General features: G+C 55.7%; 1 long non-coding RNA gene across 1 annotated transcript; it reads right to left on the reverse strand.

Moving 5' to 3' along the window:
* Positions 1-8,975: 8,975 nt before the first annotated feature.
* Positions 8,976-11,014, reverse strand: LOC128088202 (uncharacterized). Its single transcript, XR_008210182.1, has 2 exons — positions 10,758-11,014; positions 8,976-9,148 (listed from the first exon to the last, which is right to left on the reverse strand). It is a non-coding gene; the product is annotated as an uncharacterized LOC128088202 (long non-coding RNA).
* Positions 11,015-13,904: the final 2,890 nt, after the last annotated feature.

The following is a 13,904-nucleotide window of genomic DNA, read 5'->3' on the forward strand; positions in this document are numbered from 1 at the left end:
CCTTCATCAGCCAACGGCAGACGTGGATTTGTGTAATGGGTGGTTTGGCGGCACTGGTACCTTTGGAAGGGGGGAGTTTGGGGGTAGGGAAAGATAATGCAGCACCCAAAGTAAGCCCTGGAGAAGCGCGTGCTGTGTCAGACCATGAGAAATGATTCTGCATAAGCAGGAATGGCTCCCCAGGCCCAAGCTAGATAACGAGCGCTCTGTCTGTGTTTACTTACGTGCATGAATAATTAAAGTGCCAGATGGCCCTTGAGCCCCTGGCCTAGATGTAGATGTCTAATTACATTTGGAGTCAGTGGGAGCCGGCCCTCCGGGTCCCTCTGCAGAGCCGCACTCATCCTGGGGGACTCTTGGGTGCTGCAGGAGCAGTGAAACATGCTGTGTTCTGCAGAAACCCTTCTCTAGGTTTTAACTGAGCATCTTCTCCTCAAAGCCAGGGCAGAAATGGTCTCAGAGGAGGAGAGGCAAAGGGGTGCCGAGCCCCCTGCATTGATGGCTTCTGAGCATCTCCGCTGGGGAGGCGTTGGCCCGTTGGCAGGTTTGCATCCAGACGAGCCTCCATTCTTCCTGGAGATCCACTCGCATCCCAGCTGGCCATTAGAGATGTCGAAATGTGTTAGCTTCACTTAGGCAAAGCCACAAGAGCCCTCCTGGGAGCCTCTCTGCAATGCAAGAGTGAGCAGGCGTGCACTCCGACCTCAGCTTCCCCCACACACTCACTGCAATTCATGTGACGCTCTCTGCCTTGGCCAGCAGAAGGAATAGCTGGAGAACATCCACCCCATGGGCTCCTGGTGAGGCTTGGCAGCAAACCACGAGACAGCTCACGGCACCTCGAGGAAAGCCAGGAGGAGCAGGCTGCGTCCTGCAGCCTAAATAGCAGAGCCTGAGGTCGGCTCTGTGCTTCCACACCTGAACGTGCTCAGTGAGAACAGCTCGCCCCACCGCCCGTCTTTCCTCCCTTTGCTCTCCTCCCCACGCTCTGAAGTCAATCAGCTAATTGCCCAGCCGAAGCCAATCTCCATTCGTCCAGCCCAGCTCAGCACCAATCCCACGAACTGCACAGCAGCAAGGACCTGGCAGCATCCTCTGTGAGCATCCCGGCACCCCGCTGCTCCCCGGCCCCCGCAGCCGGCAGAGGGCAGCGACAGCCCAGGAATTGCCGGACCTGGATCCGACTCCGCTGTACCCCATCCCAGCCCTGGGCAGATCGCTCCCTCTTGCTTCTCTCTGCGTTTCATCGCCCTTCCTCCTCTGCCCATACCTCTCGGCTTTGATAAGTCACGAAGGAATTGGCGGAGCCGTTAGAGCAGTAATTGTTCACTTTCCACCTAGCATTCGGAGATGAATAGAAAGGGGAGAATAAGCCCCAAAGAGGGGAAAGAATTAAGGCAGCGCGAGGAGCACAGAGCAGGGCCACATCCTGCACTGCAGCCCAGGATCCATCAGGGATCCCTCCTGCCATTCCCCATCCCCATCCAGTGATATCTACTGGGATGGAGGCAGAAGATTTTGGGTACCCGTTGTGGAAGGATGGCGAAGTCCTCACGCTCAGCAGACGAGTTTCAGCCCGGTGCCTTTAAGCACTGGAATTTCTGCTCCATGCTTTGCCATGTCACTGCACGGCGACGCGCTGCTGCGCCATGATGTGATGAGTGAGCTCTGCAGCAGCCTTGCATGACCTGCAAACAGGTGGCAGCTCCGGACAAGGGAACCTCACATAGCCCCCAAAATGTCCCCAAATGTCTGATATAGGGCTCAGCCCCAGCAAGGGGCAGAGAACTCTCCTTGGATAAGGACAGAGGGGACATACAGGGGCGGCCTCCATCTCTGCTGCAAGCTGTGGTCATTGCCAAGCATGACATGCTTGCAGGATGAGTGCTGCTTGCTGTGAGAGGCAACGCTAAGAGATGCTGTGCAAAGCCAGCCCAGCTCCCAGCACAATCTCAGGCCCTTTCCCCACTGTGGGGAGGGAAGCAAGGGTGCAGCCTGCAGCAAACGGTGCTTCTCAGCCTTTTGCACAAGCAGCCACGAAGGGATGAGCTGATCAGCAGCTTGCAGAGCTCAGCACCCTCACATGGGGACCGAGGAGATGGCCCCCATGTGCCCGGACTGTGTATTTTCAGAGGGACTTTTTCCTTTACCAGACAGACAGGAAAAGAGGATGCTCCAACCCGGACAACCTCTAAATAATAATAATAATAACACCCAGATGCCCCCAGAGCCTCCAGCTCAAGCATCTCAGCACGGTGCCTCTCCATCGCCAGCGGGAAGAGAAGACGGCAATTAAAATAAATCAGAGGCTGACAGCTCCATCCGTCATCTCGAGGGCAGCAGTTACAATCTGGACAGGGTGGGAATTCAAGCAGGAGACAATCAATAATCGGGTCTGTAAGGAGACACCCACCAACCTTCAGGCAGAGCCCCAAAGTCAAAGCCTGCCTGCCTTCGCTATGGGAGCAGCGCTGGCCCTGGGGAAGGAAGGTGCGAGCTGAGATCCCTCCGGCTCTTGGGTTTCTGAGCTGACAGCTCTGGGTGAGGCTGTGCTGCTGAAGGAGACCCTTCTGCACCTCGTAATGGGATCCTCTGCAACTCGGAGAAGCAGTGAATAATTCATGGGCTTTGGCTGATCCAGACCTGTCTTTTTAGCCTTCCTTCAGTCCAGGATGCTGTTAGAAACAAGGGGGGGCTCCTTACTCCTGAAGCACAGCAAGATGGAAAGCAGGATCTCAAAACCAACAGGCTGGACGATGCAAGGAGCACCACGCTGCTGCCATCGCAGTGCTTGGCACCCCCTAAACATCACCCCATGGCAGCTTCATCCCCCAGTGCATCATCACACGGGTGGGCATGGGGAGGGGGGGGGCTGGGAGCTGCCTGCAGCCCTCACCTGCCCCCTCCATCCCCACAACCTCTCCTTTCCAGCCCATCCCATGGGTCTTCATCAAGGACCGTTCTGTACATTCGGTGCCTGGAGCTCCCTCAGCCATGGACTATGAATTCTTGCTCAGTCTATATTTCAGGGAGCCGTGGGGATATTTTTAAATGACCCCGAAGCTATTTCTGCTTAATTTCCCTTCGCTTTTCCTCCATCTCTCCATGAACTTCTCCTCCGCAGAAGATGAGAGCTCATTTTCATCTCTCCTGTCTGCAGACGGATGCCCGGCTGGGTGCAGAAAAAAAAAAGCCATCCAAAAAAAGAGCAGAGCTGATGGAGAGCACAGAGAACCCGGGCTGAAAGCAGCCTCCAGGGGAGACTTCCAACCCCTCCACGATCTCACATGAGAGACAAAACCAGAGCTCAGCACAGACTCTGCCCTGATCTTCATGGTTCGAGGCGACCCTCAAAGCAAACACTGCAGCCCCGTTGCTTGCAGCCCCGCTGCCGGCTCTCCTCCCACCTTGCTCCAATCCATCCCACTGCTTTACATCTCAGTTTCCCCGCCTGACACCTGTGGATAATCACCCATCCCGCGGCTCAGAGGCCCTGCAGATGGAGGAGGTTATTTTCCCCGGCAGCCCTCAGGGAAGGGCACTGACTGCACACGCACACACATGTGGGTTTATTGCACCTAAACACTGCCAGGAGAGGCACACAAAGGAGCAGAAAGCCCAAATGTTTGCTGGAAAACGACGAGAGACCGCTTTGTTTGTTTAACCCCTTCATCACCGCGGCCGTCTCCTGCCCCATCCTCCTGCGGTGCCCTTGGGAAGCTGCAGTGCTCATCCTGGGTGCCCTCATTCATCTTTGCTGCAGTTGGATTTGCCCTTCAGGCTCTGCCCCCCACCCTCGCCATCCATCCTGCTCACAGGCCGTTAACTCCTGGGCTCTGAGCTCCATCCATCCCATCCCTTTCTCACTCCCCTCGCCTCCAACTGCTTTGTTTTGGGCACTTTGGTTTTTGCCTGCATCCTTTCGGTGGCTTTGCTGGAAAAGTGAAGCATCTCCTGCTGTCTTCCAGCAGGAAAAAAGGGGCAAAAATCTCTTTGCCTCTCCTCCGTTCTCTCTCTGTGGCTTTCTACCGCTTCCTACCTGAATTCCCCCACCTGCAACCCACCATTACCTTTTATCCAGCACTTCCCCCCTGCTTGAGCTCTGCTGGCCTTTATGATGGCAGGCACACTGCACCAGAGCCCCCCCAGCCCAGAGCAGGATTTAACCCACATCTGCATCACCCCAGCAGAACAGCCCCATCCTGACCCCTGCATTCCACCGCTGGGATCCAGCCTGCGTTTCCCATTCAGCCTCCTCCAAACCATCCAACAGGGCAGATGGAGAAGCAGGGACACAAGAGCACACAGCTCACAGCCCAAGGATGCTCAGAGCTGAGATTTTCCTCCGGATCTCTCCAGAAAGCTTTATGAGACCCAAGTTGCTGGTGTTTAATGAGCCCAAGGCTAAAGACTGCCAGCAATCAGGTCACCATCACTCCAAGGAGATGCAACAACTGCTGCTGACACTCTCGCTGCATTCCACCCATCCCACCCTGGGTGCCTGCTGCACATTCAGAGCTTTGGCACTGCCGTTGTTTCTCACACCTCAGACTCAAGCTGCTGTGAATATTAGCCTGCTGATTGGAAAATAACTCACAAATAATGGCTGGAAGGTGGGAGAGAGGAGGTGTGGACAGGGGAAAATGCACAGCTTGCTTTTAATCCCAAGATTTCAAAGCCTCGTTTCTCACCCTGCCCTGGGGATGCTCCACTGACTGCTGCATCCCTATTTCAGTGTGGGATGGATCCAGGAGCCTCCTCTTGGGAGCCCATCAGCACCCACACGTCACAGCCCAGAGGCTGAGGTGAGGTGCCCCGAAATGCCTCTGGGGATGGGAGCAGAGGTGACCCTACAGCTTCACCTGATGTTACACCAAGTGAGAAAAGGCACACCAGGTCTGACCCTGCACAGGGCATGGGGCTCCCTGGGGACAGACATCCACCAGAGAGCCCCCCAGCGCTCAGAGAGGTCCAGAAGGCTCTTGCTCAGTCAACACGATGACAAGCCATCCTTTTGCTGATGCCACCTGCAAAATAATAATAATAATTAAAAATAATAATAACAATCAGGCTCAAGCCTCCCTTGACCTAACCCAGGTCCTGCCTTACCCATTCCTCATGGCAGCTCTGGTGCTGCCGTCCCGGTACACTGGATTCCTTCGCTGCTCTGAGCTGAAGATTCATATGGGCTCCCATCTCCCCGCTCCACTGAGTGCTGTGCCCAGAGGACGCCCAAGGACACGAGCTGACTCCCGCTGTGACTCGCTGCTCATCATCAGGTGGATCAGGGACAGCCCTCAGCCCTGTGCCAAGGACAAAGGAGCAAAGCTGGTTTACCTGGGTCTGACTTCTGGCATACATCAGAGGCAGCACCTCTATGAGAGCATCGTGGGTCCCAGCCAGAGGCAGCTCTGCAGCCTTTGCCCCCCCTTTCCTCCCTCCTCTAGCTGCTTTCCCCACAGGGAGACAAGCAGCAGCTGAGATAATTTACCATTTAATGTGGGCAGATGGCTTAATTTAAACAAAATCAGAGAGGAGGGAAGCCAGGCTGTGAATGCCTCGATGAGTCCAGCCTCTTGTCTCTTCCCTCCTTCTCCCCATGCCGCCACCTGGGGCACAGCATTAGGGCTGCATCCTGCCCTGATGGCTCCTTGAGTTCTCTCATCCTCCCACATTGTGCAGAAGGGAGAAAGAGAACCCAGATGCCAACCTCACCCAGACCCTTTAGCAGCTCAGTTTGGCTTGCAGAAGTTCTGGAGGTCTTACCTGGGTCAGCAGGTGGCTTTGGGTGCAGCAGGGTGAATGGGGACAGGAGCCATCCTGCAGTGATGGGGAGGGAGAAGGAGAGGTGGGCAGAGTTAAGGCTAAGCCAGGTGCTTGTTTGAGGGGAGGGAAGGATGGGGAGGAGATGGACTGCAGCTCCTACGTTGCACCAAGCTCAATCCCTCCCTCCTCCTGCTCTGCTCCTCGGGTTTGTCTCATCACACACCCATTAATCACCTCTTAAACCCCACTCCGAGCTGCCCAAAGCTTCACTGTGTCCTCAACTATTTGGGGTCTTCTATTCCTCTTCCTCCCAAACCGAACCAAACAGCTGCTTTGTGTCCAGAGAGCTCCTGCCTGGGCTGGACTTCAGTGGGGTTGGGGTGCAGGGGGAGGAAAACTGGAATCAAAGCACTGAGCATGGAGGATGATTGGGCAAATCTACCACTGAGCAGCCAGTGTTAGCACTGCTGCTTCCTACCTGGGCATCAGGCAGCATTGCTACCACCCTCATCCCCTCCTGCACAGCCCCCAGGGGGGGGAAACACCCCCAGCAACACCACTGACACCCCTCATTTCCAGAACAAACACGGTGGGCTCTCATCTCATCAAGAGACGTTGATTTCCCCCTAATTACCCACACGTCACGTAACAAATCCAGCTCGGTTATGCAGAGTTTTCATAACAGGTTGCGTGGCCGTAGGTGATTGCTTTAAAAAGCTCCCCACCCGTGGAGCTGTGCTTTCTGTGCTCGTTCCCTCCGCAGTAATAAATGCTAATAATGAGGCTCAGTGCCACGTGGAGCTTCACGGCCTGCCTAATGCAGGAAGTCAGAGTGGTCGAACACAATGGTCTCTCCTAGCCACAAAAAAATAATAATAATCAGGAGGGAAAGCGGAGCTGCCTTCTGGAGGTGGTGCAAAAAGGAGGATTTGGGATGGAGAAGCTGAGCCTGGGGGTGAAGTGCTGCATCCTGAGCTCACCAGTGGCACAATCAGGGCTGGGGATGGGCTGTCCCTGCTGCCCTCCTGCTCTGCTGCCAGCTCTGCAGTGCACACAATGGGATTAGCATCGATCTGCCCGGAGCAGCGTCCTCAGTGCGGGCTCTTCCCTGAGCAGCTCCCGTTGCCCCTCGGCTGCTGCCCCCCTTTGCCATCAGGGTGGTTCAGCAGCATCCTGACCCTGCCAGATGGTGCACAACTGGGCCCGTGGACGTTGTGCAGATGCTCGTGCTGCTGCCTTGGCAAGGCAGAGCTGTTTTCCTGTGCACGGAGAGATAAACAAAGCATCCTCAGGAGCGAAGGGAGCTGCTTTGCCCCCAGAGGGCTCACTGGGGTGAGCTTGCAGGCTGCAGCCCGGTGACAGCTGCATTTTGGGACACGTGGCCGGGCCCAGGAGCTGCTCAGGGTGGTTGTGCAGAGCTGGAGCGATTCCGAGTGATTTCAAAGCACGGAAAGGCGGTGCTCGGATGTTTTAACGATCCTGCTCCCTGTTGGCCCCGCGCTGAATGGGAAGCCTTTAAAGCCGGGATGACTTTGATCCGACAATGGAGCGAGAGAGAGAGAAGCGCTGCGCTCCTCCTTCCCCACCATTCACCCAAAAAGAGACAAATTTAGAAGTTCCAAACCGTGAATTGCCAGCATGGGACGGCAGCACTGCCTGCAAGCAGAGCACAGCCCCACAGCCACCTTCAGCCCACATCTCCTGAAGGCTTTAGCAGAGGATGGGGGGCACCGAGGAGGGTCCTCTCTGCCCACCCCCTGCAGGACAGCACCGACCAAGAGCTGCCCATCTCCTCATCTCCTCTCTGATCGCTTCCCAGCTCGGCTCTGGAGGCATTCATGGAATCACAGAAGGGTTTGGGTTGGAGGTGATCTCAAAGAGCACCGATTTCCAGCGCAACCGGTTGCTCCATTTCAGCCCAAACTCTCAAAAACCCACTTCTTCCCCCAAACCCAGCCCTGCCAAACCCATCAGCCAGCTCCGAGGACGTGTTCAAACCAGTTCCAGGAGGATGACGTCCTTCTCCAAGAGGGACAAAGGCTCGGGAAGCACAAAGAGCCCCCGGCTCCAGCTGACTCCCAATTATTCCGCTTGGAAATTGGAGGAGCCCGGCTGAGCTGGCAGCAAAGCGGCCGCTGCATCGCAGGGAGAGAGCCTGGAAGGAAGCACAGCTCTCCTCTTGTGGTACGTTTTCCAAAACCCACTGGTTGTGTCCCTAAATAGTTTCCTTCCATGAGCAGCGGGATGCTGTCAGCTGTTTTTCTTTTTGTCTGTAAAAACGAACAGCAGAAAATAACAAAGAGCTGCGAATGGCAGCCAGAAGTGCAGTGCAGAGGAGCAGGGGGCTGCAGTGAGGAGCACGCAGTGAGGTTTGCAGGGTACGATGCTCCCCTGGCCCTGCAGCGTGCTGCAACAGCCTTGCAGAGTTGCTTGCAAACCAGAGTGGTATGCAGTGCTTAGCCCAGCAGGCAGCAACCAGAGCATCCTTACAACAGTCTGCTCTTTGGGCTTCTCCTTCCTTCCTATGAGGGATCCTAATGCAAGATTGAGGGCACTGCAGTGCTCGAGCAAGCAGCATTCCCCACCAGAGGTATGATACACCCACCCCCATGGCTGCAGTGCTGGCAGCAGAGCAGCAAAGCCCCCCCTGACCAAGAGAAGCTCTGCATGGTGGAGACTTCAGGGGGTGTTCGAATGATATTTGTGTCAATGGATGCCTGGGGTGCTGCAGTTCGTCGGGTTTTGTTGTTGTTGCAGTTGTTGCTTTGTTCTGTTATTATTATTATTTTATTATTTCGCTGCAGACGGTTCTGCAACCATCGTTTTGTGTGAGCAGAAAGCAAAGATGCAGAGCAGCTCACCCTGGGAGGAAACAACAAGGAAATGATGGAGCAGCCGGGGCAGGCAGTGGTGATAAGAGGCAAGGCGTGCACACGTGTTCCCTGCAGCCTCCTGCAGACCTGTGCACCAAAGAGGCCGTGGTTAGGGAAGCACTCAGCTCAATCCCCCAGCCCCAGGGACACCCAACCCTGGCGCCCAGTGGGTGCCAACCCCAGCAGCATCACAGGGTGCTGTGTTACCCGTGGCTGCAAGAAAGCCATCATCAGTTCAGCAGAGAACCTCATGTGCTGAAGTCCCTCCAGCAGCATCCCCACCACCCCACGGGCACCACAGCCAAAAATCAAGGAGCTGGGTTGAAATACAAGTGATGTTTTTCCCCCTTTTAATACCCAGAACAGGACAAACCAACTGTTGTCCCAATGCTGCAGCTGTGCCTCAGCAACACCCTGAGCTCAAAGCCCATCACAGCAGCTGCTCCCAGTCCTGGATAACAAGGCAGTGGATGCCAGTGGTTCCATGCAGGCTGGGGATGGCAGAGCAGCTCTAAGTGAAAATAGAAGCGGTTTTCAATTAAGAAAAGCCAAAGACAACAGTTTCTAGATCAAAAGGAACCTTTCCACTGAAAGCCTTCTGGTTGGGCCGAAGTGTGAATGCATCAGGCTGAGAAACGCTGCTGCAAAAATCATTTTGTTCCACACTGGTCCTCAACTCAGATTTTGCTCTGAGGTCACGAGGTGTTAAACAGCCATTTCTCTTTTATTGAAAAAGCCTTTGAGAAACCGAAGAAGCTTTTCCTGCGGACAGGTTTTCATTTTTTATTTATTTATTATTATTATTTTTTTCCCCCCTTATGTGAAGGATGGGAAAATCACAACCCCCTCTTTGAGAATTGAGCAGATTTGTTCCACCACGGCTGCTCTGGAATGGTTTGGAAATGAAAATGTTGAACCACATTGCAGAGGACGTTGGCTTGGAGGCACCTGATGGCATCTGGGGTTTGCTGCCTTGGATCCATGGCCTTGCTGTGAGATTGATGGAGCTCCTTCCCTCCTCCGTTCATGTCCCACCTCTCCATGCAGCCCACCTGCCCTCAGCTCCTGCTCTGGGACCTCACTCTGGGTCTGGAAGCCCTTAGGGACCACTGTCAGATGGCACTGCTTCCTCTGGAGATGCTCCATCCCATCCCTGCCCAGAAGCTGCACACCACAAGGGAAAAGTCGCATCGCAGTACAGGCAAAGCAACCAGAAGGAAGCCCTGCAGCTCCAGCTTGGATCTCAGCAGATCCAGAAATGAGGATTGCTTGGAAAACCCAAGACTGAGGCAGGACCCCACTGCTGGGGACATAAAAGAAGAAATCAGATCCTGATGTTCCCCATATGACCCATCTCCCTGACCCATTAAAACACCTGCAGTGAGGCTGCACACCGACTGGCCCAGGGATGAGCAGCTGATGCCCTCATTGCCCAGCACTGAGCGTCTCACCAAACCCTCCTTAGTGCCACACTGGCAGTTCTGTGCTCCTTTCCCAGCACTGTCACCATTCCTCTGAGCTGAGCCCTGACCACAGAGCTCAAGCAGGATAACCTTAGCAAATGTCCAGCAAGAAATCACCGCTTTCTTTTACTTCAGATAGCAGGAGAAGGAAATCACTGACGTTTGGTCTCTTCTCTATGGGAGACTCCTGTGGCTGATTTCTGCACGTGGCCAACAGGTAAACCCAGAGGGGAGAAGCGGTGCAGCCCCAAGCATCCACCTTCATCCTCACAGAGCATTTCTGCTCCCACACAGGGCTGGAGACAACCAGGGGACGAAGCCCCTCGAGGGGAGGACCCCGACCCCAGCATAGGATCTGCTCATCGAACTGCTGGAGCTGGGGGGGGCAAATTCCCACCATCACAGCAGTGCAAACCCAAATTCCTCTCATCGCATCGCTTCGTTTCCCCACACCAACAGCCGTCCTCCAGCAACCCAAAAACCAGCAGCCCAGAGGGACGGATGGCATGGAGCAGGAGCAGGATTTGCTCCCGACCCCCATCTGACATCGCTCTGCAGCCCGGCGCCCTCCCCTCTGCATCCCATACGAGGACGGGGCTGCGCCAGCTCTCTCCTCCCGCAGCTGGAGCGCGGCTGTGCCTCGCACCGCTCCTACCTGCTGCTTTTTAACGAGGAATCGGGTTGCCCTGGAGCCGGGTCTCCATGGAAACTCGGCTTTTTCAGACACTCAATGGAAGATGCTGGCACGGAGAGGTTTGTGCAGGAATACTGATTCAGCCCCAGCGTCTGTAACACTGACTGCATTTTAATCCTGCTCTGCTACCCGGCGAGCTAAAAATACCCCTCGCTGTCGCCTCCTGAGCTCGCGTAAACAGCTTAAAGCCACGCCGAGCTGCCAGCGCCGAGATTTCATGAATCAGCTGAAAAAAAAAAGGAAAAGAATCGTTTTAAAAGGGGGTGGGGGATGCGACGGTGGGGTCTCAGCCCTTGGGGCGGGGTGGGGAGAGCAGCCTCGCACAAGGGATGGAGGGAAAGGAGCAGCGTGAGATGGGATGCTGCGCATCGCGCGGCCCTGCGGGTGTTGTTTCACCTCTCCGAAATGCCCTTCGCTGGGGGTGAAGGCAAAGGAAAAGGCAGCACTGGGTGCCAGCAGCTGGGTGAGGTGTAAGCGAAGGGGTGCCCAGCAAAAGGGGACCTTGGGGACGTTGGGGCTGTGGGTGCTGCCAGCGCTGGAGCCACGCGTCAGTGCTGGGACCGTAATAGGCAAACGAGAGCGTGCTCTGCTCTCTGCAATTAGCAGGGCTGTCCTCAGCTGCCTCCGAGTGCCTTTTTGCAGAATCCACAGGCGTCTCTCTGTTATCAAGGCGTGCTGCCAGCTGTCCACCATTCACTGGAAGGGGCATCCGGAGGGGGAAACTGAGGCACAAAGCCCAGAGCTGCAGCAACCTGGCTGCAAGCCGGGGCTGAATCCAGACTTCCCACCCCCAGATGGATGGCAGCATTGAGGACATTGGCTGTGAACAGCCAGCGGGATAAAATAAACCCATGCAAAGCTTGCATGGCTCAGCTAAACATGGGGTGCAGGCTGCGTTCCTTGACTGTAAAGAAAAGCCATTCTGGGCTTGATTGGTTTATTAGATTTCATCACATTAAATGAGCAGGAATTGGACACAACCAACCCCACCACCCTTCGCCCTCCTTGCCAAACTCTCAGCACAAACCCCAGCAGACTGAGAGCCTGGTGCATCCCAGCGGGGAAGGGGGGGACACATGGGGACAGACAGGGATGGCTGCGGGCTCACAGTGGGTTTGTGATGCTCCTGGGGTGCTCAGCATGCTGCCATGAAGCTGTATTTATTGACAGCATCGTCTTTGGCTGATTCAAATTCCTTTAACTGCACCCACCAGTTAATCCCAGCCCGAGGCCAGCGATGCTGTCACCATCCCTCCCCCCCCAGCTCCCTCCACATTGGGTTTTCCTGCCCATTTTGCCAACCTGCCAGGCCTGCTGTGTGCCCCCAGGTGCCCCCTCCTGCTCCACCTGCCTGCCCTCCCCGATTGCTCTTTGCTTTAAATACAAACTGAAAACGCTCACCTGTGAGAGGGGGAGATTTTGGAGGGAAAAGAAAGCAGAGGGTGTACAGAAATGGCAAACCCCTTCCCCACCCCTTGCCCCAACCCTCCTCCTGTTTGGCTCGTGCTGGGTTTGTACCTAGAGGAGCTGTGAGCCAAGGGACAGCAGCCAGGAGGGGACTGGTGCCAGGTGCTGCATCCAAGCTCTGCTGTGAGGAGCAGCCATGCTCAGCTCCCAGCTCAGCTCACAAAGTCTCTATTGGGAAGCTGGAGTGCCAGTGGCCATGCCCAGGAATCCCTGCACAGCCCCAGCATCCCCTCACCTGGTCGATGTCTCGCCTGTTGTGCACATCTCAGCCACTGGCTGCTCTCCAGACGCAGCATCATCCTTCTTGGTCCCAGCCCTGGACTCCTTGCTCCCACTTTGCACCCCCTGTGCTGTTTGTGTGCCTGCCCACACGTCCCAGAACCTCCTTGGGGTCCCTACGATGGGAAGGGCTGCTAGGTTGTGCTCTCCCTCCCCATTGCTCTGCTGGGATTTGCAGGGGATGTATTGGCAAATTAAATTGCAAATTAAACATCCAGAGCCTTCCTAAACCTGAAGCCATCCTGGAGGAACCGCTGATCTCCAGGGCCAGAGGGGGAATCCTCCTGATTCACTTGTGCCCTGGGGTCAGCGAGAAACAGCTTGCAAGCTGTGCTACAGCCCGGTGATGTGAAGGGCTTTGGCCAGGATGGAGGAGGGACCTTCTCCTGCTGCCTGGGGACATCCCCAGCCACCCCACGGCCACCCATTTCCAAACCCACCTCCCTAAGGCACCCATCCCTGCGCATTGCAGGGCTGCTCCCCAAATGCCATGTGGGTGCAGCCCGGGAGGATGCAGCTGCTCAGCATCACCTGAATGAACAGACCTGGGCGGACAAGCAGAGTGCTCTGCATCGATCCCAGCCCGACCGCGGCGTGCAGCACCCTCAGGGACACAGCAGCTGCTCAGCAGCATTGTGCTCACCGACGGCTCTCTCCCAGGCTAGGAAGCAGGCTCTGCTGTAATTGCTGCTTGGCCATCAGCCACTGATTGCTCACACTTGTGGCTGCTTTCTTCCCTTTCAGCTTTGTGGCAGCTCTTTGGTCGCCGTCCCTCCCCACCCCCCACTCTGGGTTTATAACCTTCCCCTTCTCCCTCTGCAGCCCTGAATAGACGACTTCATGCCCCTGGGTGGGTTGTCACTGGAGGAATAAGAAAACACAGAACAGCACATTACTGGGGCTTCAGCTGGGCCTCCCCTGCTCGCTGCAGCAGCCAAGCTGGGCTTTTGGGCTTATTGAGGGCTTTTTGAGTGCTGCAGCCCGCTGGTTCAGAGGCTCTAAACCACTTCAGAAGCCATTCTGATCCGAAAGGTGTGAGATCCCCATGTGTGAATCAGCCTTGTGCTGCCTGCTTGGCTCTGCTGCCTTCTGCCCCTGCAACCTGGAGAGCTGCACCCCTTCACCTCCATGCGTTTTTCACTCTGAAACCTAATGATGGCACCGCTACGGCTTTACTGCTGATTAGCTCAGCTCTGCTGCTCAGAGCAGGGAGAGGCAATGCACTGGTCAGCTCTGCAGTGCTTCCCTCCACCAAATGAAGATGTTGCAACCAATGTGAGCTTTCCAAGAGGGTTCTGATCCAATGTGAGGACGGCACGGCCACCGGGACCGCGATCCTTGGGCAAGGAGGGACACTTCAAG

Source organism: Tympanuchus pallidicinctus, unplaced genomic scaffold (assembly GCF_026119805.1).
Source record: "Tympanuchus pallidicinctus isolate F22 unplaced genomic scaffold, pur_lepc_1.0 scaffold32, whole genome shotgun sequence".
Classification (NCBI taxonomy): domain Eukaryota; kingdom Metazoa; phylum Chordata; class Aves; order Galliformes; family Phasianidae; genus Tympanuchus; species Tympanuchus pallidicinctus.